Source organism: Coregonus clupeaformis, chromosome 16, assembly GCF_020615455.1.
Source record: "Coregonus clupeaformis isolate EN_2021a chromosome 16, ASM2061545v1, whole genome shotgun sequence".
NCBI classification, from domain to species: domain Eukaryota; kingdom Metazoa; phylum Chordata; class Actinopteri; order Salmoniformes; family Salmonidae; genus Coregonus; species Coregonus clupeaformis.
In genome coordinates, this window is record NC_059207.1 from 2,796,895 (window position 1) to 2,823,461 (window position 26,567).

Below are 26,567 nucleotides of genomic sequence, written 5' to 3' on the forward strand. Positions count from 1 at the left end.
TCAACAGAGGGAGTCACAGGTACTTCCTGTTTGAGCTTCTGCTTGTAAACAGAAAGCAGATTTGCAGAATGGCGGAAGAGGGAGGGCCTTGTATGCTTGCTTGTGGGTAGAATAACAGTGATCTAGGACTTTCTTGCCCCTAGTGGCGAGGCAGACGTGTTGATGGAAGTTGGGCATCACGTGTCTTAATGATGCGGAATTAAAATCGGCGGCAACCAGAAAAGCAGCCTCTGGATGTAAGTTTTCCTGCCTGTTTATAGCCTCGTACATTAAAACGTAATTGCGCTAGCGCTAGTTAGCAACTTCCTTCAAACTGCATGCAGAGACATAAATATGATAACCACAAGTTTATCTGACTTTGGGGATGTAGATCTTTATCTGCTGGCCTACCCTTCCTCCTAGACTTTGATTGTTGCTTTTATGATATGGTTATATATATTTGCTTTGCTTTTAAAAAACAATTTTTCTATTTTAACTTTTATTTTATGCACTTTGAGATTATTCTTGTATAAATACCTAGGTGTCTGGTTAGACCGTAAACTCTCATTCCAGACTCACATTAAGCATCTCCAATCCAAAGTTAAATCTAGAACAAAGCCTCCTTCACTCATGCTGCTAAACATGCCCTCGTAAAACTGACTATCCTACCGATCCTTGACTTTGGCGATGTCATTTACAAAATAGCCTCCAACACTCTATCACAGTGCCATCCGTTTTGTCACCAAAGCCCCATATACTACCCACCATTGTGACCTGTACGCTCTCGTTAGCTGGCCCTCACTATATATTCGTTGCCAAACCCACTGGCTCCAGGTCATCTATAAATCACTTCTAGGCAAATCCCCACCTTATCTTAGATCATTGGTCACCATAGCAACACCCACCCGTAGTATGCGTTCCAGCAAGTATATCTCACTGGTCATCCCCAAAGCCAACACCTCCTTTGGCCGCCTTTCCTTCCAGTTCTCTGCTGCAATTGACTGGAACGAACTGCAAAAATCTCTGACGCTGGAGACACTTATCTCCCTCACTAACTTTAAGCATCAGTTGTCTAACTGTAAGTCGCTCTGGATAAGAGCGTCTGCTAAATGACTAAAATGTAAAATGTAATGTAAATGTCAGAGCAGCTTACCGATCACTGCACCTGTACACAGCCCATCTGTAATTAGCCCACCCAACTACCTCATCCCCATATTGTTATTTATTTTGCTCATTTACACCCCAGTATCTCTATTTGCACATCATCTTCTGCACATCTATCACTCCAGTGTTAATACTAAATTGTAATTATTTTGCACTATGGCCTACTTATTGCCTTACCTCCATAACTTACTACATTTGCACACACTGTATATACATTTTCTATTGTGTTATTGACTGTACATTTTGTTTATTCCATATGTAACTCTGTGTTTGTTGTTTTTATCGCACTGCTTTGCTTTATCTTGGCCAGGTCGCAGTTGTAAATGAAAACTTGTTCTCAACTGGCTTACCTGGTTAAATAAAGGTGAAAAAAAATTTATAAATGAAAAACACTTTACAAATGTAATATTTTTTATTTATTTTTATGTTTAAGTGCATATAAAAAATTAAAAAGAATAACCTGAGACCTTTCTTACTTGGAAATAAGTATTAATAAATGAATAAAACAACACCAATATAAAGTAAAACAGAGCAGACCTGTATGCCCCTTTAAGACAGTATCTTGGTTACTGTATGTATAACTTTGTTAAAAGGGGAAAGAAAACCTTCAGTCATCATCATGAGTCTGTAAACAATATAGGCCTTATTTTGGTCTTGTCATACAAGAAAAAGCTACTACTTTAAATGATTGAGGTAACTGAGTAGTCCGAAAAATAGTAACCTAGGTAGTTGGTACAAAAAAACGATACTACCATGGCTGGGCTGGGCTGGCTGCAACCTGGTCTCAGAGCATTTCGTATTATTCTTTATGTAACGCCGAGACTCTCCTTTTAGTATGATATGATATGTTATGTTTCGTATGGTATGTATTCATTCGTGGATGTCAATCATCCATTTCGTATGATATGTTACGAATTGCAATTCGTACAATATGTTACGAATTTTCAGTGCATATTCCAATTTGTTGTGGCTAACTTTAGTTAGGTGGCTAGGTATCTAACGCTAACATTTGCTAGATGGCTAACGCTATCTAGGCTAGGGGTTAGGGATTAAGGTTACTAGACGTTTGCGTTATACACCCACAAGAACACCCTCCTTTCGCTTTTGCCTTAAGTAACCTTCTGTCTTAGGTGACCATACCAAAGTAACATATCATAGTCATTTGAGTGTCCGAATTTACATTTACTATGCTACGTCTAGTGTATAAAACCAGGCTACAACGAAACCTGATGGAACTGACTGAACCGAATCAGTTCGTCCCCACCCAACTATCGCCGCGCGACATACGTTAGGCATGTCAATTTAGCCTCTCCCAGTTCGTGCAAACGCAGCGAGGAAATGAAACTCAAGAGTAGCGTTACCAGAGAGGAAGAGGCGATTCAAGAGGGGTAACTTGGCCCAAAATCTGTCTCCTCCAGCAGGTTGCGTTTTTTCGTCCACCAAGCGAGGAGTTTTGCATGGAGGTCAATGAGTGTCGAATTTGGCCAACAAAACAAATAATGGCTTATTTGATCGAATAGAAGTTTCGTGATGTTAAGGTTGTTACGAATGTACTGATATAAGCATACACACCTGGCATACAGGCAACTTTGAAAAAGACGATTTAATATTCGAGTTATGCCTGTTTTTCACACGATATCTGCCTTCTCATTGGCTAGAATGGCGCCACGTGATCTCGCCTCCTCGCTCTCCTGCCATGTATCATAATCTCACTGTTAGACATGACCATCTCGTCATTATATACGTATCTCTGACCTAACTTTTGTATGACATCGGTCTGTTGGTTGGTCTGGTCAATATTTGTAAAAGGTAAGTGTAATATTGGGGCAATTGGTGAATCTTCAGGTAAATGTATTATTGGGAAACCCTGAATATCCAGTGACATTGTTTGTTTTTACCTGCTGTGTTCGACTGCAGCCTAAATAGGTATCTTACTTTTGGATATTGGATGTATCCCGTTTATAGCGATGGTTATCCCCTTATTTGTTTGTACATGGGTCGTTTCACGATTGTTTACGACTCTGGGTCTGTGTTTGATACTTGTATGGCTTGGAAACGGATCATAGAAGCGTTGTTCATTGCCAATGAGCGCTTGAAACACAATTCGCAATGAAACCTTAAGATTTTAAGGCCTTTGGCATTCAATTAGGCGGAAACGATGCAAATTCCTTAAGCCAGTATGGAAAATGTGATTTCCTGATGAAGTGCTAAATTTAGAGACTGCTTCGAATGTGGCATAAAGTAGTCTATTCCATTTAGAAGTAAAAAAAAAAAAAAAAGTATAATATTCCATTCGATGGAAAAAATAAACTGCAAACGTTATGACATCTGTTTAAAAGATCGAGCCTAGGCCTACTCAAAAGCAAAAATCCTTAATTTAATTTGCCTGTGCACCACCCAAAACTACATAAGGCAGATACAAGCTTAACATATGCCTAAACAGTAGTTTGAGCAACGTGCGCTTTTTGTTTAGGCCTACACAATATTAGACTGTATTACTCATATATCTCACTGTCTTTACCATCACTCAAAGAGAAAAACAATATCTAAAGTGTCTAGTAGGCCTAAAGTAATGTGGTTCCTGTCATATAAAAATTTATTTTCAGAAGCTTGGTTTACATCTGTGATTTTCTGTGTTGTAGCTTAAGATAAAATAATGGCTTTATTATCCCCGTGGGGACATTTTGGTTGCGGCACAGAGCATACATAAAAACACAGTGAAGCATAGACAAGGACATATACTGACAATAAATACAGGTAGAAAAGGTGCAATTTATGAGAGACCAATGATTCATCGGTACACGAAGTCAACTATAATGTCACCTGTAGGCCAGCCTGCCTTATTGCCATGGGACAAAGAATTGCCTGTCTCTATTGCTGATTCCTTTTGTACCGTTAACTTTCGCCCCGAAGGGAGTAGTTTAAGGTTATGAGTAGGCTACGGTTACATGCACATAACAATACGATTATTGTGAATAGTCAGATTAATATAATAGTTCGATTTAATCGTTTACATGCTTTGCAAGAATAACGATTTCACTAATAATCCTGTTTACATGGACACATCTGAAATCAGGCTAACTGATGGGACTTTGATAAATGCAGAAAATCGCCATTCAAAACAAACATTCTACCACAGCGACCATGTTATTTTCGGACAAAGTTTATATGTGAAAACGTTTTCAAAGATTCCTACATTAATTTTTCCGAACTCACTTAACTCGCACAAAAGAAGGAAGCTTGCGCTGCTCGTCCTAGCACATGCGCAGACCAATACACCACTTTAACACTGATTTAACGCCTTGATCACACCGAAATAGTTTTGCGCAAAATGGGACGCAGCTTCATCTGGATATGTGTGCAACAGAAGTTCAACATTAACCTTCTGCTACCATTTCCGTCATGCCACCAACTCATTCAGTTTGACGCATGCGTTCGATAAATCCAACGTATGCACCACACAGAACCCACAGCAACTGCCTCTGCAAAGCAATGCGGAAAGGCAAACGCAGCGTTCCATTGGAAATGAATGTACATCTGGTGTGCCAAAATGCAATGAAACTGTTGGTGAGATCAAGGCATAAGGCGTTTACATGTCCTAATAATTAGAAAGGTTGCTCAGAAAACCAGGTGTTTTAATCGGGGTATGTTTACTTCAGTGGCGATTTTAGCATGTCAATCTTGGTGGGGCAATAAAAAAAAAAATTTTGGGGGGGTGCATGCCAGCAAAGCCACTACACTACACTACACAACACTAAACAATATATGAATTGCACTATAAGGGTGACAAACGGTGCCCACAAACTGTTAGGGCCTACATAAACTGTCCCAACAGCAGTCCCAACACCTTACCACTGCTACACCTGGTTATCAGCGGAGCCTTGTCTGGCAGCGAAACAGTTCATTCAGCCTCATTTACTGCCTTTTAAAAAACATAGCTGATATGGCTGACTTGCTTAAACAAATGTGGTTTCTACTGACAATTGAGATGTCCAAACTATGGCATAAGTGGACGACAAGCGGATAAGAGGCAATCCGTAATTTCGATTAAGACAATGAGCGAGCTAGGACGGACGTAGTCAATATAACTATTTGTTCAGCAGTTTTGAAATGTACAGCGACAGAATTCAGAACATGGGCCGTTCTTGCAGTGTTCTCCCTGTACACCAAGTCAGAACCGTAGGATAAATAAGGGGGGCATATAAGCAGGCAATGAAAGCTCTTTACAATATTAAATGATTACATTTCTCTAAAACAGCTTATAGGCTACATGTGCACCACCAAGTCAGAACAGTAGGTGAAATTAAGAGGTGGAAAATATACCAAATTATTAGGGTGAGGCACATGGGCTACTAACAGCTTAGTATTACTTTCTTAGCTACAGTATACATATCTCCCTGGCATATTACATAATTTATGCAGCAGCATACAAGGCATTTTTTGGACTCATCTTGTTGTGCTGTGCTCACTTGAACAGGAAGGTGGCGCGGCAGTCCTTCGTGGACACATTTTGTCATCACACGTGGTTGAATCGTGATGACGTCAGTGATCTTCAGGTCGTAGCTCTAGAAAGAGGCCCGAGTTCCCGACTTACAATTCCGAGATGGATGACCGTTCAAAATAATTTTCCCAGTCGGTGCTCGTTTTTTCCTGAGTTCCCATTTGTCTTGAACTCACTGAAGTCAGATTTCCCAGTTCTGAGTTAACAGTTGTTTTGAGCGGGGCAGAAATCATGCTGGATTGACAGCATGGCCAATGTTGAATGTTTATAATTTTAAGCTTGGAAACGAGATCCTTAAACTGAGAATTGTGATTACACACCCACTCCACTTGAATAGCAGGCTAGTGATTGCTTTGCAATGCTTGCAGTTAGCCACTGATTCCTTCCAAACCACTCATTGTTGAATTTGCGATTTCCAACTTGTTGTGTAATGTTTATGTCCAATGGCCGATGAGCACCGATACATTTTATCTATAATTTATCTTCATATGACAAGGATTAAAAATGATTTGCCAGTAAATTGTCGACTTGATTCATGATGATGACTGCTAGCTAAGATTTTGAAAGTATGATGTAGATATGATCAGTCCAATCACAGCTACTGTAGATATAACGTGATTTGACGTCATTTTATCTGTGGCCAATGACCTTGAGCCTTCTTGGATGGGCACTTCTAATCTAACTCTATGGCAGCACCCAAGGGGCTTGAATTTTCGAGCTCTACCCTTAGATTTGGCAGTGACGTAGTGTCCCCATGAGTGACAGAACACTGAGCCAATCATGGCGCAACTAGAGAACATTACCAACCGCTACGCTCCGTATTTTCCGCTGGCTGCCCCACCACTACAGAAAGCACTGAGCTAGGCTGAAACACCTGCATTTTGGAGCTGCCTTACTCAAGAAAGCAAAAAAGAGACCATGTTTGTATGGAGGCTTTATTAACTCAATGATAATTTTTTATTTTTTTACATTGCTTGCAAACTGATATGTGACACGTATTAATGCCAAAATAACATGCAAAACAGGCAACCCCCCCACCTGCCCTGAATGACGGGTCGCCACTGGTTTACTTCGATTATGACCTTACACCGATTTAAGATAACCAGAACAAGGTGTTTACATGACTAATGCCATAACCGGCCTACTGCCATAATCTGTTTAATATTGAATTATTAGTGTGCGTAATTGTAAACGTACTAAGATGTACTACTTAAACAAATATAGGCCTAATGATGGTTCTAAATGCGCTCTGAGTCCATCATTTGACAGGCTCATGGATACAGTAATTACAAGTTACCTGAGCAATTTTTGAGTAGTGACTGCAGGAATGTTGTTGTAGAAAATGGTCTTTGTCCTCAGTCAAACACAAAGTATTTCAGAGTTTTTGTAGAATTAAGATAAACTTTATTACACAAGCAATAGAGCCGAGGTGGTCTGCAGAGCATCTAAACCACCTCTCAGCTCTCAGTTTATATAGTAATTTTACATACATTTTTTGCTTAAACCCTCCCTCTTTGGTTCCTCCACCACTGTCTCCAGTTTTCACCTCTTGACCGCTCCGCCCACTTCCTCAATGGCGGTATCTGACTTCCCCCCCCTTCTAGTTCCGTGTCTGGAAACAATAGTGGTGGCACCAAGCCCTGTCATGCAAAATACCAGAGCCCTTTCCTGGCTCCGTTCTGACCCCCTAATTGATTCCCAAACCTATCAATCGATACTTAAACATGGCTTAAAACATGGCAGGTCCATAATCAATCTCTCAAACATATACAAGCCTCCTCCCTCTGTATTACCCAGTGTAAATGCCCCTCATGCTGTGATCAACCATGTTTAGTCTGAACTCTGTTCAACCCTGGCTCCATTCCAGGACTATACCTGAGGAGAGAGGCAAAGGGCAACAGTCTGGTTTCAGTAACTGATAAGGTAGGACAGCCGTGGATTAGGGAGGAGCGAGGAATTTGACCCGAAGACGGGTCAGATGAAAAATAAGAAACAGCCATAACAGCCCTATAGTTTACTGAGTCAGAAAAGATCCAACTATAGTCCACTGAAAAATTCCCATCAATGTCCACCAGAGCTGTTGCCAGAACCCTCCAACGTCGTTGTAGAGAATTTGGCGGTACGACCAACCGGCCTCACAACCGCAAAATACGTGTAACCACACCAGCCCAGGACCTCCCCATCCGGCTTCTTCACCTGCGGGATCGTCTGAGACCAGCCACCCGGACAGCTGATGAAACGGAGGAGTATTTGTATCTGTAATAAAGCTATTTTTGTGGGGAAAAACTCATTCTGATTGGCTGAGTGTTACGGGAAGGGGTCACAGTTCCGGAGCGACCCACTAGGTGTCATCCTAGTGGGTCGCTCCGGAACTGTCCAGGATGGAGAGGCAGATGCGTCTGCGCCAGGGACGTTGCCTGTACTGCGGCCAGGCAGGTCACAACTGCGACTCATGCCCGGAGATGCCAGGAAACAGGAGGGATCGCTAGTATCGGGAGGGGTGCTAGCGAGCCGGAACCGAAACCCCAACTCCAGAAACTCCCTGACTTTTCTCCCAGTCAGGGTTCAGTGGGCCCGCGCTGCGCGTCGGGCGCATGCACTGGTGGATTCTGGGGCTGCGGGAAACCTGATGGATGTCGGGCTGGCCCAAGGGTGGAGCGTTCCATTACTTTCCCTCTCCGAGCTGGTTCCGGTCATGGGCTTGGACGGTCGGCTGTTGGGGTCTGGCTTCATCACCCGGCGCACTGTCCCCGTGTGTGTCCGGGTGGCAGGGGGGCTATGGGAGGATATCCAATTTTTCATTGTGGACTCTCCGAGTTGTCCCCTTGTCCTTGGGCACCCCTGGCTGGTCGCCCACAAACCCCAGATAGACTGGTCCACGGGGCGGCTCATCCTGGAGGGAGGATCTGCCCCCGTCCTGTTCTTGTCTCCACCGACCACTCATCAGCCCAAACCACTGTCCCAGGCCACCTACCAGTCCTAACCTCGTCCCCAGGTTCCGCACTCCAAACCGCTTACCGCCCTAGCGGCGTTGGCCACCAGGAGGATGGCAGCTACAGACTCCGTCACCGGCCCAGACCTGGCAGGCGTTCCTCGGGAGTATTGGGATTTGCGGGAGGTGTTTAGTAAGAGGCGTGCCAAGGGCCTACCTCCTCACAGACCATACGACTGCGCTATTGATCTCCTGCAGGGCACCATGCCCGCATGAGGGCAATTGTTTTCTTTGTCCCGGCCGGAGACGCTGGCCATGAGGGAGTATATCGACGAGGCACTCGTCGAGGGCCACATCCGCACATCTACCTCACCCGCGGGCTTCTTCTTCGTGTGGAAAAAGGACGGTGGGCAAAGGCCGTGCATTGATTACCGGGCGCTCAACGACATCACGGTTAAGAACCGCTACCCACTCCCCCTGATGACGACAGCATTCGAGTCGTTGCAGGGAGCCCGAATCTTCATGAAGCTGGACTTACGAAATGCCTACAACCTGGTGAGGGTTCGGGAGGGGGACGAGTGGAAGACTGCTTTTAACACACCCAGTGGGCATTACGAGTACCAAGTCATGCCGTTCGGTCTAGCCAACGTGCCTGCGGTGTTCCAGGCATTGGTCAATGACGTGCTCTGGGATCTCCTCGACCACAGCGTCTTCGTGTATTTGGATGACTTCCTAATATTTTCAAAGGACATGAGTGAATACCAGCAGCACGTTCGGCAGGTCCTTCAACGCCCTCCATTACCAGCTCTACGTCAAGGCGGAGAAGTGCATGTTCCACACGGAGACAGTCTCCTTCCTAGGGTTTATCGTCACCCAGGGGGACCTACGGATGGACCCAGCCCTCCTCCTCAACACGGTACTGGATTGGCCCCAGCCCTCCTCCCTCAAGCAACTACAACGTTTTTTAGGGTTAGCTCATTTTTATAGCCAATTTATTTATTAATTTTAGCTCCCTTGCTGCTCCCCTGACAGCCCTCACCCAGACGAGCATGCGCTCCTTCGCCTGGACCCCGGAAGTGGGGAAAGCATTCGATGCGCTTAAGCGGCGCATTACATCGGCCCTGGTCCTAGGGCATCCTGATCCGTCCCTACCGTTCATTGTGGAGGTGGATGCTTTAGACGTTGCGGTGGGGGCAATCCTGTCCCAGCGGTTCCTCATGGACGGTAAGATTCACCCCTGCTTGTTTTTCTCCCGTCTGCTGTCCCCGGCGGAGCGGAATTACGACGTGGGGAACCGTGAGCTTAGCCTTAACCATAAGAACTTAGCCTACATTCAGGGGTCCAAGAGGCTCAACTCACGCCAGGCCAGGTGGGCGTTGTTCTTCACCAGGTTCCGGTTCACGATCTCATACCGTCCGGGATCGAAGAACACCAAGCCTGACGCGCTCTCCGGGCAGTTCGACCCCGTGGACCTGGTGGAGAGGGACGACCCCATTGTCCCCAACGCCCTGATTGCTGCCCCAGTTTCGTGGGGAATCGATAGGCTGGTCAGAGCAGCGCTACGGCGGGAGCTCGATCCGGGCGGAGGTTCGTACCCAAGGCTCCGCGCTCGCGACTGCTTCAGTGGTCGCACGCGTCCGACCTCACCAGCCATCCTGGGGGCGCCAGGACGTTGGAGTTCCTGCGTAGGAGGTTCTGGTGGCCATCAGCTGAGGGGGACACGCGCGCATTCGTGGCTGCTTGCCCGGTGTGCGCTGGCACGAAGAGTTCATGTCAGCCCGCGGCAGGGATGCTCCGACCCCTGCCTATCCCCAAGCGCCCCTGGTCCGGGGCGGCAGGTAGCTTAGTGGTTAAGAGCGTTGTGCCAGTAACCAAAAGGTCGCTGGTTCTAATCCCCGAGCCGACTAGGTGAAAAATCTGTCGTTGTGCCCTTGAGCAAGGCACTTAACCCTAATTGCTCCTGTAAGTCGCTCTGGATAAGAGCGTCTGCTAAATGACTAAAATGTAAATGTAATGGTCCCACATCTCGCTGGATTTAATTTCCGCCCTACCCCCCTCTGATGGATACACAGTCATCCCGGTTTTCGAAGGCTGCCCACTTCATTCCCCTTCTCAAACTCCCGTCGTCCCGGGAGACAGCTAAGTTGGTGGTGCAGCACGTTTTCCGGGTCCATGGCCTTCCTCAAGATGTGGTGTCGGATCGGGGCCCTCAGTTCGCCTCCACGTTCTGGAAGGTGTTCGCCACCTGCCTCGGCGCCTCCGTCAGCTTGTCTTCAGGCTTCCATCCCCAGTCGAACGGGCAGACGGAGCGTGTCAACCAGGATCTGGAGGGGGTGCTGAGGTGCTATGCCTCCAGCAACCCAGCTACATGGAGTCAGCCACTGGCGTGGGCGGAGTACGCCCACAACACCTTTATCTGCTCGTCCTCCGGCCTTTCCCCCTTACAGTGCCAATACAGTTACCAACCCCCCCCTATTCCCAGAGCAAGAGGAGGAGGAGGCGGTCCCGTCGGTCCCACATCAGTCGCTGTCGCCGCACCTGGAGGCAGGTACGGGCGGCGCTTAAGAGGCCTCGGTCAGGTCTCAACATCAGGCCAACCGCAGGCGTCGCCCGGCCCTGGTTTTTCGCCCAGGACAGAGGGTGTGGCTCTCCACGCGGGATCGTCCCCTCCGCGTGGAGTCCAGGAAGCTGTCCCCCCAGTTCGTCGGGCCATTCAGAGTGGTCCAGCGAGTCAACCCAGTGTCTTACCGCCTGCAACTTCCCCTCACCATGCGGGTGCATCCCACGTTCCATGTGTCCCTCCTCAAGCCCGTCTCCCCCTTCTCGTCCTGTTCCCCCGCTGCGCCTCGTCAGAGGGCAGCAGGCTTGTACTGTGGACCGGATCTGGACTGCCGGTGGGTGGGGAGGGGTCTCCAATTTCTGGTGGATTGGGAGGGTTATGGGCCAGAGGAGCGGTCCAGGGTGCCCAGGAGGGACAGTCTGGATCCATGGCTGATAACAACATTCCGTCGCCTCCACCCGGAGGCGCCGAGGTGAACGGCTGGAGCCATTTGTCGGCGGGGGGCACTGTTACAGGAGGGGGTCGCAGTTCCGGAGCGACCCACTAGGTGTCATCCTCCGACAACCTTAGGCACCTCCTTTCTCACAGTCTGGACTAATCATTATCCTATTGGTGTCAACTGTGTCTACCTGTTCACCTGTGTATTTAAGCCCTCACTTCCCTGTGTTCCCTTGCTCAGTTTTCTCTGCTAGTCTCTATGCTCTGATTGGAGAAGTATGTACAGGTACACGAGAAGTGTTCTCCCTGTTTCTTTTATTATTTCAGTCGTAGTTACTATTTCGTATTTTGGCTGTCAGCCTGTTTTTGGAGACTTATTTGCTCCACCTTTCTTTTATCGTGTTAAGTCCGTTGTTTTGTATCCTGGCTTCGGGACCACAAGTAAAGATCCTTGTTTCACCATCTCTGCCTACTGTCTATCCTGCACAGCACCTGGGTCACACCTCACACCAACCCTTACCGCTGAGCCTGGCTCCCCAATGGGTGATCCTGGCTCCCAACTGTTACTCAGTAAAATCGTTTAAATTGTTGCATGTAAGCATTTTATATTTTTGTTCAGTATAGAAGACTGAGGCAGGGTTTCCTCTTTTATCTGGGCTTTGCTCCTTTCAGATTTATTTTGACCCTGACAAACTCCCCAGTCCCTGCCAGTGATAAGTATCCCAATAACATGATGCTGCCACAATAATACTTGAAAATACTCTTAGGGCAACATGCAAACACCATCAGATAGAATTCATAGCAAGCAGTGCACTGGAATGACATTCAGATTAACTGGAATGACATTCACTCTCATGGGATGGGTGGCCAAAAATAATTAACTGAAAGACCTCCAATAAACCACAAATACACTGCTCAAAAAAATAAAGGGAACACTTAAACAACACAATGTAACTCCAAGTCAATCACACTTCTGTGAAATCAAACTGTCTACTTAGGAAGCAACACTGATTGACAATACATTTCACATGCTGTTGTGCAAATGGAATAGACAACAGGTGGAAATTATAGGCAATTAGCAAGACACCCCCAATAAAGGACTGGTTTTGCAGGTGGTGACCACAGAACTTCTCAGTTCCTATGCTTCCTGGCTGATGTTTTGGGCACTTTTGAATGCTGGCGGTGCTTTCACTCTAGTGGTAGCATGAGACGGAGTCTACAACCCACACAAGTGGCTCAGGTAGTGCAGCTCATCCAGGATGGCACATCAATGCGAGCTGTGGCAAGAAGGTTTGCTGTGTCTGTCAGCGTAGTGTCCAGAGCATGGAGGCGCTACCAGGAGACAGGCCAGTACATCAGGAGATGTGGAGGAGACCGTAGGAGGGCAACAACCCAGCAGCAGGACTGCTACCTCCGCCTTTGTGAAAGGAGGAGCAAGAGGAGCACTGCCAGAGCCCTGCAAAATGATCTCCAGCAGGCCACAAATGTGCATGTGTCTGCTCAAACGGTCAGAAACAGACTCCATGAGGGTGGTATGAGGGCCCGACGTCCACAGGTGGGGGTTGTGCTTACAGCCCAACACCGTGCAGGACGTTTGGCATTTGCCAGAGAACACCAAGATTGGCAAATTCGCCACTGGCGCCCTGTGCTCTTCACAGATGAAAGCAGGTTCACACAGAGCACATGTGACAGACGTGACAGAGTCTGGAGACGCCGTGGAGAACGTTCTGCTGCCTGCAACATCCTCCAGCATGACCGGTTTGGCGGTGGGTCAGTCATGGTGTGGGGTGGCATTTCTTTGGGGGCCGCACAGCCCTCCATGTGCTCACCAGAGGTAGCCTGACTGCCATTAGGTACCGAGATGAGATCCTCAGACCCCTTGTGAGACCATATGCTGGGTGCGGTTGGCTCTGGGTTCCTCCTAATGCAAGACAATGCTAGACCTCATGTGGCTGGAGTGTGTCAGCAGTTCCTGCAAGAGGAAGGCATTGATGCTATGGACTGGCCCGCCCGTTCCCCAGACCTGAATCCAATTGAGCACATCTGGGACATCATGTCTCGCTCCATCCACCAACGCCACGTTGCACCACAGACTGTCCAGGAGTTGGCGGATGCTTTAGTCCAGGTCTGGGAGGAGATCCCTCAGGAGACCATCCGCCACCTCATCAGGAGCATGCCCAGGCGTTGTAGGGAGGTCATACAGGCACGTGGAGGCCACACACACTACTGAGCCTCATTTTGACTTGTTTTAAGGACATTACATCAAAGTTGGATCAGCCTGTACTGTGGTTTTCCACTTTAATTTTGAGGGTGACTCCAAATCCAGACCTCCATGGGTTGATACATTTGATTTCCATTGATAATTTTTGTGTGATTTTGTTGTCAGCACATTCAACTATGTAAAGAAAAAAGTATTTAATAAGATTATTTCATTCATTCAGATCTAGGATGTGTTATTTTAGTGTTCCCTTTATTTTTTTGAGCAGTGTATGACTGCATTGAGGCATATGTCACGGTGCTTCTATAGCTATAGGCACCATGCCACTGCCTATTCATTTGTTCATTTAGCAAACAAGACATTTTATAATCCAGTGCCTTTATCACAGTCAACACACCTAGCTTTAAAATGTGTAGAATTGCAGGAAAATAGCTTTAAAACAGCAAAACATTATTATTTTTAGGGGGGCCCACCCACATTTCTGCAGGCCCACCAAACGGATTTCTAGCTAAGCTACTGATCTACATCAGCTGGCCGGATACATAATTTTGCTTTTGCTCTGTTGTCAACCTTCAGGTTTGGAATCTCTTCAGTAATTCCAGGCAGAGAGGAGAAGAGTGAATGATGCCAATGTCCGGAGAATTTCCCCTGGTCATGTTCGTTGTGGTGTTGGTGGCGGTCCTGCTGCTGTTTCTGGTAAGAAGAAAAGTCAGAGAGCAAACATGAGAGAAAGGTAGACAAAGGAGAACAGGATGAACAAAGTTACAGTGGCTATAGAAAGTCTACACCCCCTTTGGATTTCTTCACATTTTAATGTTACAAAGTGGGATTAAAATTGATTTAATTTTCATTTTTTGTCAACGATCTACACAAAATACTCTGACAAAGTGGAAGAAAAATTCTAACATTAAAAAAAAGATTAACCAAAAATAAAACACTAATATGTCTTGATTAGATAGTACAGTCGTGGTCAAAAGTTTTGAGAATGACACAAGTATTGGTCTTCACAAAGTTTGCTGCTTCAGTGTTTTTAGATATTTTTGTCATATGTTACTATGGTATACTGAAGTATAATTACAAGCATTCCATATGTGTCAAAGGCTTGTATTGACGATTACATTAAGTTTATGCAAGAGTCAATATTTACAGTGTTGACCCTTCTTTTTCAAGACCTCTGCAATCCGCCCTGGCATGCTGTCAATTAACTTCTGGGCCACATCCTGACTGATGGAAGCCCATTCTTGCATAATCAATGCTTGGAGTTTGTCAGAATATGTGGGTTTTTGTTTGTCCACCCACCTCTTGAGGATTGACCACAAGTTCTCAATGGGATTATGGTCTGGGGAGTTTCCTGGCCATGGACCCAAAATGTCGATGTTTTGTTCCCCGAGCCACTTAGTTATCACTTTTGCCTTGTGCTCGATCATGCTGGAAATGCATTGTTCGTCACCAAACTGTTCTTGGATGGTTGGGAGAAGTTGCTCTCGGAGGATGTGTTGGTACCATTCTTTATTCATGGCTGTGTTCTTAGGCAAAATGTGAGTGAGCCCACTCCCTTGGCTGAGAAGCAACCCCACACATGAATGGTCTCAGGATGCTTTACTGTTGGCATGACACAGGACTGATGGTAGCGCTCACCTTGTCTTCTCCGGACAAGCTTTTTTCCGGTGCCCCAAACAATCGGAAAGGGGATTCATCAGAGAAAATGACTTTACCCCAGTCCTCAGCAGTCCAATCCCTGTACCTTTAGCAGAATATCAGTCTGTCCCTGATGTTTTTCCTGGAGAGTAAGTGGCTTCCTCGCTGCCCTTCTTGACACCAGGCCATTCTCCAAAAGTCTTCACCTCACTGTGTGTGCAGATGCACTCACACCTGCCTGCTGCCATTCCTGAGCAAGCTCTGCACTGGTGGTGCCCCGATCCCGCAGCTGAATCAACTTTAGGAGACGGTCCTGGCGCTTGCTGGATTTTCTTGGGCGCCCTGAAGCCTTCCTCTCAACAATTGAACCTCTCTCCTTTAAGTTCTTGATGATCCAATAAATGGTTGATTTAGGTGCAATCTTACTAGCAGCAATATCCTTGCCTGTGAAGCCCTTTTTGTGCAAAGCAATGATGACAGCACGTGTTTCCTTGCAGACTCCCGAATGGCGCAGTGGTCTAAGGCACTGCATCGTAGTGCTAGCTGTGCCATTAGAGATCCTGGTTCGAGTCCAGGCTCTGTCGCAGCCGGCCGCAACCGGGAGACCCATGGGCGGCGCACAATTGGTCCAGCGTCGTCCAAGGTAGGGGAGGGTTTGGCCGGCAGGGATGTGGGTTCGTTTCCCACGGGGGGCCAGTATGAAAGAAATAAAAAATAAAATACGTATGCATTCACTAACTGTAAGTTGCTCTGGACAAGAGCGTCTGCTAAATGACTAAAATGTAAAATGTTAACAGAGGAAGAACAATGATTTCAAGCACCACCCTCCTTTTAAAGCTTCCAGTCTGTTATTCTAACTCAATCAGCATGACAGAGTGATCTCCAGCCTTGTCCTCGTCAACACTCTCACCTGTGTTAATGAGAGAATCACTGACATGATGTCAGCTGGTCCTTTTGTGGCAGGGCTGAAATGCAGTGGAAATGTTTTTTGGGGATTAAGTTCATTTTCGTGGCAAAGAGGGACTTTGCAATTAATTGCCATTTTATCTGATTGCAAAAAAAAAAAATCCATATTACAACCTATGTGTTGTGATAATTGTGTTATTTGCTCTATAACCTGTTAGTTCATATGCCTTGACACCGTGTTATATATATATATATATACGTAAATTGCACAATAATTATACATTTATCAATTTTTTTAAGGTAGCCTATTGTTTTCTGTTTTGTTGAACTTTATTGCGATAAAATGATGGAAAGTGTTTTTCGAGTAATTTTGTTTTTCGGGGCAGTGGGGGCATGTAGTGTCCTCGGTTTGTAACGATAAAGCTCCCCCCACATTTAATTTTAAATGCATACTGCTTGCAAAATCAATTTTTTAAACTATATAGTTTTTTTTGCAGGACAAGGAGATTGCCCTGACTTTCAAGAATGCCTGAATTGCTTTGCCTTGCTTTTCTGGTTGGCTGGCAAGTTTCACCATCCAAGGAGTGCAAGTTTCACCATGGCATGAACCGTGTCGATACATTGGCACATGATAATTATTATGTCAAATAATAGTAAATTATTGCATTCTATCCATGCTGGCTTTTGCTGGGCTACCTGAGACATAAAACTGATAGGTTTGAGTGCAAACAGACTGTTGCCAATTTATTAATGCGCAATTAGCCTAAATGGGTAGGCTAATGGCAACACGTCAATCACTACATTTTTATTTGCCACTACGTTTTTGCAAAAAAGTTTAGATTTTTGGGTGTGACACCTTACTTCCCAGCTGTTTTTATCGACACAAGATAGTTAAGTGGAAACGCACCCTATCAGGCAATTGTCGCATCTATTTTCTAAAGTTTCTAAATGTCGACAAAAATAAATACTGGACAAGTTAATGGAAACATAGCTACTGACTGTCAACACAAGCTATGTTTACATTAAAACTCCTAGATTCGATGTCCGCAACCCACTGAAATATAATTGGGGGGGTGGGGTTGCATTGGATGCGTCTCAATCGACCTCATCTGCCTATGTCGCACTTCCACATCTGCGGTGAAAGGTGACAGAGCTAGAGCGGTGTTTGTCAGACCATGAGACATGCCGCTCTTCTCACAAAATCGTCTGTAACGTCCAATGGTTTGGGCTACACACTAATATGACCCCTCTGTGGAAAGGTGAGTCTTGTTTTGCTCTAGGATACCCACAGGCCTCACAAGACTCCTCTGAAGGTCCCCAGTACCAGTTGAAAAAATTAATGGATGTATACATGGAGACTGTTTAGTGCCAAAAATAAGGGGTTAAATAGCCTATATGTAAAAATATATAACAAAGTTTCCTGATCTTTCTTATATCTCTCAGATATTGGACAGACACTTCAGAACAAACTTTTTTTTTGGGGGGGGGGGGGACTATCTGTTGTTCCATGTAGTGAATCTGTTATTCAATGTGTTTGTATAGGCTAATAGCAGTAAGGCTAAGGAAATAAAAAACATCATCAAATCTTTTATATATATTTTTTTATACTTCAAGTGGTCTTAAAATTCAAAATCAAATAGCTTAATGATCCTTGGTATGTCCTTCTTAAAACAATTCCATATACACTACATGGCCAAACATCTCATTCCAAAGTCATGGTCATTAATATGAAGTTGGTCCCCCCTTTGAGGGGACTTGCTTCCATTCAGCCACAAGAGCATTAGTGAGGTTGGGCACTGATGTTGGGCAATTAGGCCTGGCTCGCAGTCTGCGTTCCAATTCATGAACCATGAAAAACAGTCCCAGACCATTATCCCTACTCCACCAAACTTTACAGTTGGCACTATGCATTGGGGCAGGTAGCATTCTCATGGCATCCCTAACCCAGATTCGTCCATCAGACTACCAGATGGTGACGCATGATTAATCACTCCAGAGAACGCGTTTCCACTGCTCCAGAGTCCAATGGCGGTGAGCTTTACACCACTCCAGGTGACGCTTGGCATTGCGCATGATGATCTTAGGCTTGTGTGCGGCTGCTCGGCCATGGAAACCCATTTAATGAAGCTCCTGACTAACAGTTCTTGTGCTGACGTTGCTTCCAGAGGCAGTTTGCAACTCGGTAGTGAGTGTTGCAACCGAGGACAGACGATGTTAACGTGCTACGTGCTTCAGCACTCGGCGGTCCCATTCTGTGAGCTTGTGTGGCCTACCATTTCACGGCTGAGCCGTTGTTGCTCCTAGACGTTTCCACTTCACAATAACAGCAGTTGACCGGGGCAGCTCTAGTGGGGCAGAAATTTCACGAACTGACTTGTTGGAAAGGTGGCATCCTATAACGGTGCCACGTTGAAAGTCACTGAGCTCTTCAGTAAGGCCATTCTACTGCCAATGTCGATTCTATACACCTGTCAGCAATGGGTGTGGCTGAAGTAGCCAAATCCACGAATCCACTAATTTGAAAGGGTGTCCATATACTTTTGACCATGTAGTGCAGCTTAGTAGGACCGATGCACTAGATTAGTGCATTCAGAAAGTATTCAGACCCCTTGATGTTTTCTACATTTTGTTACGTTTTTTCCTCATCAATCTACACACAATAACCCATAATGACAAAGCAAAAACAGGTTTTGAGAAATTTTTGCTAATGTATTCAAAATGAAAAATGGAAATATCACAAGTATTCAGACCCTTTACTCAGTACTTTGTTGGAGCACCTTTGGCAGCGATTACAGCCTCGAGTCTTCTTGGGTATGACGCTACAAGCTTGGCACACCTGTGTTTGGGGAGTTTCTCCCATTCTTCTCGGCAGATCGTCTCAAGCTCTGTCAGGTTGGATGGGGAGCGTCGCTGCACAGCTATTTGCAGGTCTCCAGACATGTTCGATGGGGTTCAAGTCTGGGCTCTGACTGGGCCACTCATGGACATTCAGAGACTTGTCCCGAAGCCACTGCTGTGTTGTCTTGGCTGTGTGCTTAGGGTCGTTGTCCTGTTGGAAGGTGAACCTTCGCCCCAGTCGGAGATCCTGAGCGCTCTGGAGCAGGTTTTCATCAAGGATTTCTCTGTACTTTGTTCCGTTCATCTTTCCCTCAATCCTGACTAGTCTCCCAGTCCCTGCCACTGAAAAACATCCCCACAGCATGATGATGCTACCACCATGCTTCACCGTAGGGATGGTTCCAGGTTTCCTCCAGATGTGATGCTTGGCATTCAGGCCAAAGAGTTAGATATTGGTTTCATCAGACCAGAGAATCTTGTTTCTCATGGTCTGAGAGTCCTTTAGGTGCCTTTTAGCAAACTCCAAGCGGGCTGTCGTGCCTTTTACTGAGGATTGGCTTCCATCTGGCCACTCTACCAGAAAGGCCTGATTGGTGGAGTGCTGCAGAGATGGTTGTCCTTCTGAAAGGTTCTCCCATCTCCACAGAGGCAGGGATCCACTTTCTCCAAAAATGTCACTCCCACTGGAACAGAATCATCCTTTGCATGACCATCGGGGCGAGGCTCGGACTCAGAGTTCTTCATCACACCTGCCACCGCAGGTAATTCATCGTCACTCTCGTCAGGTTCAATTTCTAAGCCATCAGAGACAGCAGAGTACGGTTTGTACTTGCCGCCATTATTCCTCAGCACACATCTTCCCTCTGCACTCGGCTCTTCTCCTTCTTCCTCGCTGTCCATTACCACATCTATCCGTTCACAACACTCATGCCGCGCCTTCATCCACTGTATATTGCTTACAGAACGCCTACTGATGGTCTTTCTCCAATACCCAACTTCTGTTCCTTAGCCCGATTTATTAGTCTGGCTATCACTGGCCTCCATACTCGCAGAATGTGGGCCACTCTGCCCCCTTCATTAGCTACACTTCCCCGTGTCTCCTGTCAATCTATGAAATGATCATGGCTAGAAGGGATCCAGCTTTTGTCAAATTAACATCAGATTTGACTTTTAGGAGAATTTACGCAGCAGGTAAGAATTAACGTAGCAGGTTAGGAGAATTAGGTTACGGTTAGGGTTAGCTAAACTGCACACAAAAAAATCAACTTTTGACATTAATTTGACAAAAGCTGTATCCTTTCTAGCCTTGATCCTATGACATGTATCTGTGCAATGTTCATATGGAGGGAATAATTACTTTCTTACTGTAGATGATTCCTCAGAAAAGTTATTGTGGTCAACAGACAGGGAAAAATTACTATACCAAAAACAATGGTGTTTCAAACACACCTACAGTGCTTGGACCCGTAAGGGCGCTCGCCAGCTAGTTTAATTTCCTTATTCTGTAAAAAATCTGTTCAAGAACATGCCATGTCTTGGCATGTTTTCTTTTCTTTTTTTGGGAAGCAGCCTTGATGTTGAACTTAAACCCAAATGAAACATATTTCCACTGAAACTATGATTTGAGAAGCTTCAGAAGTTGATATTTCACTACATGGGCCTTTAATAATGAGGTTGGTATAGTGAAGGAACCTACAGAGGACAGGTTACAGTTGTAAGGTATGTTAGGTGACTCAAAATGGGATCTGATCTGCTGATAATCTGTCTGATCTTGCATGTCTCTCTTGTCTCCCTTCACAGTTTAGGTCTACTGGCTCTGCGGACCCCTGGGAGGCTAACCACAGCTCTGTAAAACTGGGAAAGAGGCTGGGCGAAGGTTCCTTTGGAGAGGTCTATCAAGGCCTTTATAACAACACTCTGGTTGCAGTGAAGACCCTTATACGTGGTAAACACCTGGGCCAAGTTATTCAAAAAACTATTTTTGAACTTTTCCTGTTGAAAAGCAATATCCCAAGTATAAATACAGTAATGTACACACACTTAAGGGTAAAAAAAAATATGTTTTGAGCGAAATAGTGTTTTTTAGACATAACTGACACATTCAAGGAGTTGGTCTAATGGGTCCACTGTTGTGTCGTCGGCCTCCCTCCCTGGAATAATAAAGAGGAGCAACAAAGGACAGAGGACACAAATATTGATCAGTAATACTCTCTAATTCTACTGTACATTAAGCTGGCAAGGCTGTATTGCATTTTTTATTTTTGAAGACATGCAGCTGTACACAGATTTTGCCATCACTTAGGCAACGTCAATTTTCTATCTGAATGAGGCGAACATTAGTCAATGTGGGGCCATGCGTAATCCGGCCATGATTACCGCAATTTTGAGATGGCTGGTTAGTCTAATGTAATACCTACAGCAGTGGTTCCCAAACATTTTCACTCAGGCCCCCCTTTCATCACTGGGGAACATCTATTTCTATGTCCATGATGACAAAAAACTGTTCACTCCCCTCTTGTTGGCAGAGATAAAAAAAAAAAGTGCAGGTTTAAAGCAAATTTCCTGCAATTCTACACATTTTGCCATGTCTTATGTGTGTTCATGTGATATCTGAGTGACTCAAACATGACAACAAAATGGGCTAAAAAAGGTTAGCTGACATGGGCTAGTTGATCTGGACATTTCTGAAAGTTATACAGTAAATGGCTCTCGAAGGTCTGCAATGACTGACGAGGAAAACTGCTGATACACTACCCAATTTCGAAATTGCACCTTGTGTATTCTACTATTACAACTTTCAAGAGTAAGTTCAAAGCCCGACTGAGTTCCTTAAAAAAAAATCCTGCCAGTGTTGGATGAAAAATAAACAATCTTCTTTTCCTAATTTCCTCTCCTAGGCACCATGAACCCTCGGGACTTCCTAAAAGAGGCCCAGATCATGAAGACCATGCAGCATCCCAACCTTGTCCAGCTCTTGGCTGTCTGCACTAAGAAGGAACCCATCTACATCATCACTGAGCTAATGAAGAACGGAAATCTGCTGGATTACCTGAGTAAGAGTACAATGTCGTATGAAGCAGCCAAGCCCTGCGGTACACGCCCAGGAGTTTTTCCTAATTATATGACATATTATCCCATCAGAAAAGTTTAAGGGCTGTGGTCTTTAACTTTCTATCAAATGTTATTTACCGTGAAATGCTTACTTACAAGCAAGCCCTTAACCAACAATGCAGTTCAAAAAATAGAGTTAAGAAAAGATTGACTAAATAAACTAAAATAAAAAATTTATTAAAAAGTAACACCATAAAATAACAGTAACGAGGCTATATACAGGGGGTACCAGTATAAGAGTCAATGTGCGGGGTACAGGTTAGTCACTGTAATTTGTACATGTAGGTAGGGGTAAAGTGACTATGCATAGATAATAAACAGCGAGTAGCAGCAGTGTAAAAACAAAGGGAGGGGGGAGGTGTCAATGTAAATAGTCCAGGTGGCCATTTGATTAATTGTTCAGCGGTCTTATGGCTTGGGGGTAGAAGCTGTTAAGGAGCCTTTTGGACCTAGACTTGGAACTCCAGTACCGCTTGCCTTGCAGTAGCAGAGAAAACAGTCTATGACTTGGGTGACTGGAGTCTTTGACAATTTTTGGCCTTCCTCTGACACCGCCTGGTATAGAGGTCCTGGATGCTATGTTATAGTTATCAGGTCACATGGCCAGTAAAACTCCTGGTGTTACTTAAAACCTCTCAATTATGGTACACAAACTATAGGACATTTTCAACAAGTGTATAACTTTTCAAAAAATGTTGTGTACCAACAGTTAAAATATGATCTTTCATAATTCCACTAGTTCCTTTCAAAATTAGAGTGTGAAAATGATACCCATCATGTCATTCAATTATCTGTCTTTTTCTCATCATTGTACTTTCCTTCCCTGTTCCACAGAGGACCGGGTTGGAAGGCTATGCTTAAATGACCAGATTGAGATGGCAGCTCAAGTGGCTTCCGGAATGGCTTATCTGGAGATGAAGAACTACCTCCACAGGGACTTGGCAGCCAGGAATGTGCTGGTCGGCGGAACAACGTCTACAAGGTGGCTGACTTTGGCCTTGCCAGGGTCTTACAAGCCACACCAATGCAGACCGGCGTGTATTATATACCTGTAGGGAATGCACTATTCCCTTTGAGATGGACGGCTCCTGAGGCCATTGCCAACGAAAGGTTTACCATCAAGGGTGACGTGTGGTCCTTCGGAATCTTGCTGTATGAGATCATGACCTTTGGGGGGATTCCCTATCCAAGTAAGACTTTCATATTTACTATTTTAACTCCACATCTCTAGTTAAGAGTATACACTGAGTATACAACACATAAGGAACACCTATTGGTTGTTAAATCCGGAGAAATTACGGACCATGTAAAAAAACTGTTGGTCACTAAATCCGTCTAGAAGGAACACGTAAAAATGGTTGGCTGATATGCCCTCACCCATCTGAGCGGTCGGCTGTGAATGCCCTCACCCGCTATGTACTTATAACTGATTGGTTTGGTTCTGCCCACTATAGTGCTGTCCAGTCAGAACATGATGTTGAGGCCCATACTGAACACTTGGTCACCACCACACTCACACACATGCAGACATAGCTGTTTCCATTTGAAGATGTTTATATGATCATTGTAATCCAAATGACTTGGAATCTTGTTGTTTTGGTTCTATAAGACAAAGATATGAACACATGTAAACAGTAGTAGTTAAGGGTTAGAACTATGCAATATACATATATGTACATGAATAAATGGCAAATGGCATTACACTTACAACATGTCTATAAAGGGCTATAAACACAGCCTCAATGTAAACATAAACTTAAACATTCACCTCTTGGAGAGAGAGAGAAACTAATTACTTGGATTGACAAAGGGTCAAGATTTAAGGCACCCTCTCTCTCCATCCTTGTGTGAGAATCTGCCAGGCTGAGACCTGCGCTGGCGCCACAGGGTCATAAATTACTCTGCGCATGAGCATGCTCCAAGAACTGTCTGGGATGATTCTAGAAGCTCGCCCATGGCAGCGCAATGAAACAGCTTAATAAAGGCCACTATGGAAAAACGCTGTGGTAGCGTGTGCATGCAAAATACTATGTTTACCAATACAACAATTAAACTACTTCTGCGAAAGTACTTGTGCAACCAATGCAATAACACTTCTGGCAGTACGGAATAATACTACATACGATAAACAATAGGCAAAACAGGATTGGCAACTCTAACATTAAAGAATAGTAACAGCCATACAGTAGAACATATGTCTGAAAGCTATCTAAGTAACAGGAAGTAATTAGTGGTAATTACCTATTATTACACAGAATGTAAAAACCTCAATAACATTTACATTTACGTCATTTAGCAGACGCTCTTATACAGAGCGAAATAAACCCCCCTGCAACTTATATTTCAATGCACGCACAACATTCAGACATTTGTGTTACTGTCGACAATAAAAAGTCCTTCTCCCTTCGGACGACGATAAAACTCTGATCTGAGTGGGCGGGTGTAGTGTCCAGATGCGCATTTCCAAGCACTCTGATTGGTTGGGAATGGCAGGGCTATGATGGGTGAGGGATAACTTAGGTAGGCTGAGCAGCCAAACTAACGGGACTTAAGGGAAACTGAAGGGACTGTGAGGGGAAGTTAGGTAGAGAGGAGAGGAGCAGGACGGCCTTATTTACATCTATGCTGATAGAAGTATGAAAAATGTATGCACTCACTAACTGTAAGTCGCTCTGGATAAGAGCGTCTGCTAAATGACTAAAATGTAAAAATGTAAAATTTAACAAATGACATCAATAAGGGATCATAGCTTTCACCTGGATTCACCTGCTCAGGTGTTCTTAATGTTTTGTATACTCAGTGTATCTGCGGAAGCGAGTTAGGATTATGATTTTGTGTTTAACATGCCCTCAGTTAAAAAGACAAGTTTCTATCTACTGTTTATCTATTATTTTTATGTCACACTACATGTCCCTGGTTTGATTGTTTTACTGTGTGAGATCAGTAGCATTACACTTTAACCAGGTTATATTATTGTTTCAGACATGAACAACTCCGAGGTGAAACAGAAGGTTCACAATGGGTACAAGATGCCTTGCCCCAGAGACTGTCCCAGGGGCATGCACATGATCATGTTGGACTGCTGGGAGTATAATAAATCCAGCAGGCCCACTTTCAAGGCACTGCAAACAAAGCTGAGGAACATTTGACAATGGGTGATTCTGTAACCTTGAGTATCGATTAAGTAACAGTAATTACATTAGTCTTGTTTCTGAGCTCTGTCATCTATTTTTGAGAGTCTGGAATGTTCCTTAGCCTTGAATAACACACATCACTATCTTAAATTGCTACCATGACCACATTGCTGATTTTACTGACTGCACTTTGAAGGAATAAAAGTTGATGTCACCTCTGCTGTCTTCAAACATGGTGTATGCTTCCACATTAAACCTTTCCTTCTGTCTATACATCATTGTCTGATTTCATCTCTGATTCTACACTTCACACCTGAATAAGAAAATTCCCAACACTAGTAGTACAGTATACTAACTAGTCTATCTCTGTAGCCTGGAATCTGGCCACACTGAATATCTTTCAATTTCACCATTACTTCACCTCAGTGTGGATTCCAGGTTATGCTTGGAACAAAACGTCAAGGTAGTAAATAATGTAATCTGGTTATCTTCCCTGGTCCTTTATTGGTAACACTACCCTTTATAAGGGTTAATAAGTAGGGGTCATAGATAGTTTATAACAATGAAATGACGTCCATCATAACCTTATACAACAAAGGAAAGTTACAGATTAAAAACAGTCTTGACAATAGTTTTTTTTGACAGATGAAGAGAGAAAACAAAGTAATGTAGCCTCTTGGTTTCTGATGGGCTACAACAGTTAAAATAAACTCATGAGGCATTTATAAGTTATATTCTCAAGAATCAATGGCTACATATCATTCATGTATAAATCGAAAAATAGATGTAGCAACTGCGGATTGCCCCTTTAACAGTACAATCCATATCGGCCTACATGGGTTTTGTGTTAATAAAATATAGGCCTACTAGCTAGTTTCAATTTATATTAAAATGCGTTTTCGGATAATACGAACTTGGTAAGACCATTTACGCTTTCCGTACCAACATTTGTGTGCAGAAGGGCATGAGACAAAGGAATGTGTAGCATTGGGGAAAGTAGTGGTATGTGCTAATTGTAGGGGTGGCCATGGGGCTGGAGATCAGAAATGTCCCGTGCGAGAGAAGCAGGTTGAGGTTTCCAGGGTAAGAGCAGTGAAGAAGTTGTCATATGCTGAGGCAGTGAAGGAAGTAGAGGAAGAGGGGTCAAG

General features: G+C 44.7%; 1 pseudogene; it reads left to right on the forward strand.

The window, feature by feature from the left end:
• Positions 1–2,850: 2,850 nt before the first annotated feature.
• Positions 2,851–25,692, forward strand: LOC121572175 (annotated as a pseudogene).
• The last annotated feature ends 875 nt before the right edge of the window (positions 25,693–26,567 follow it).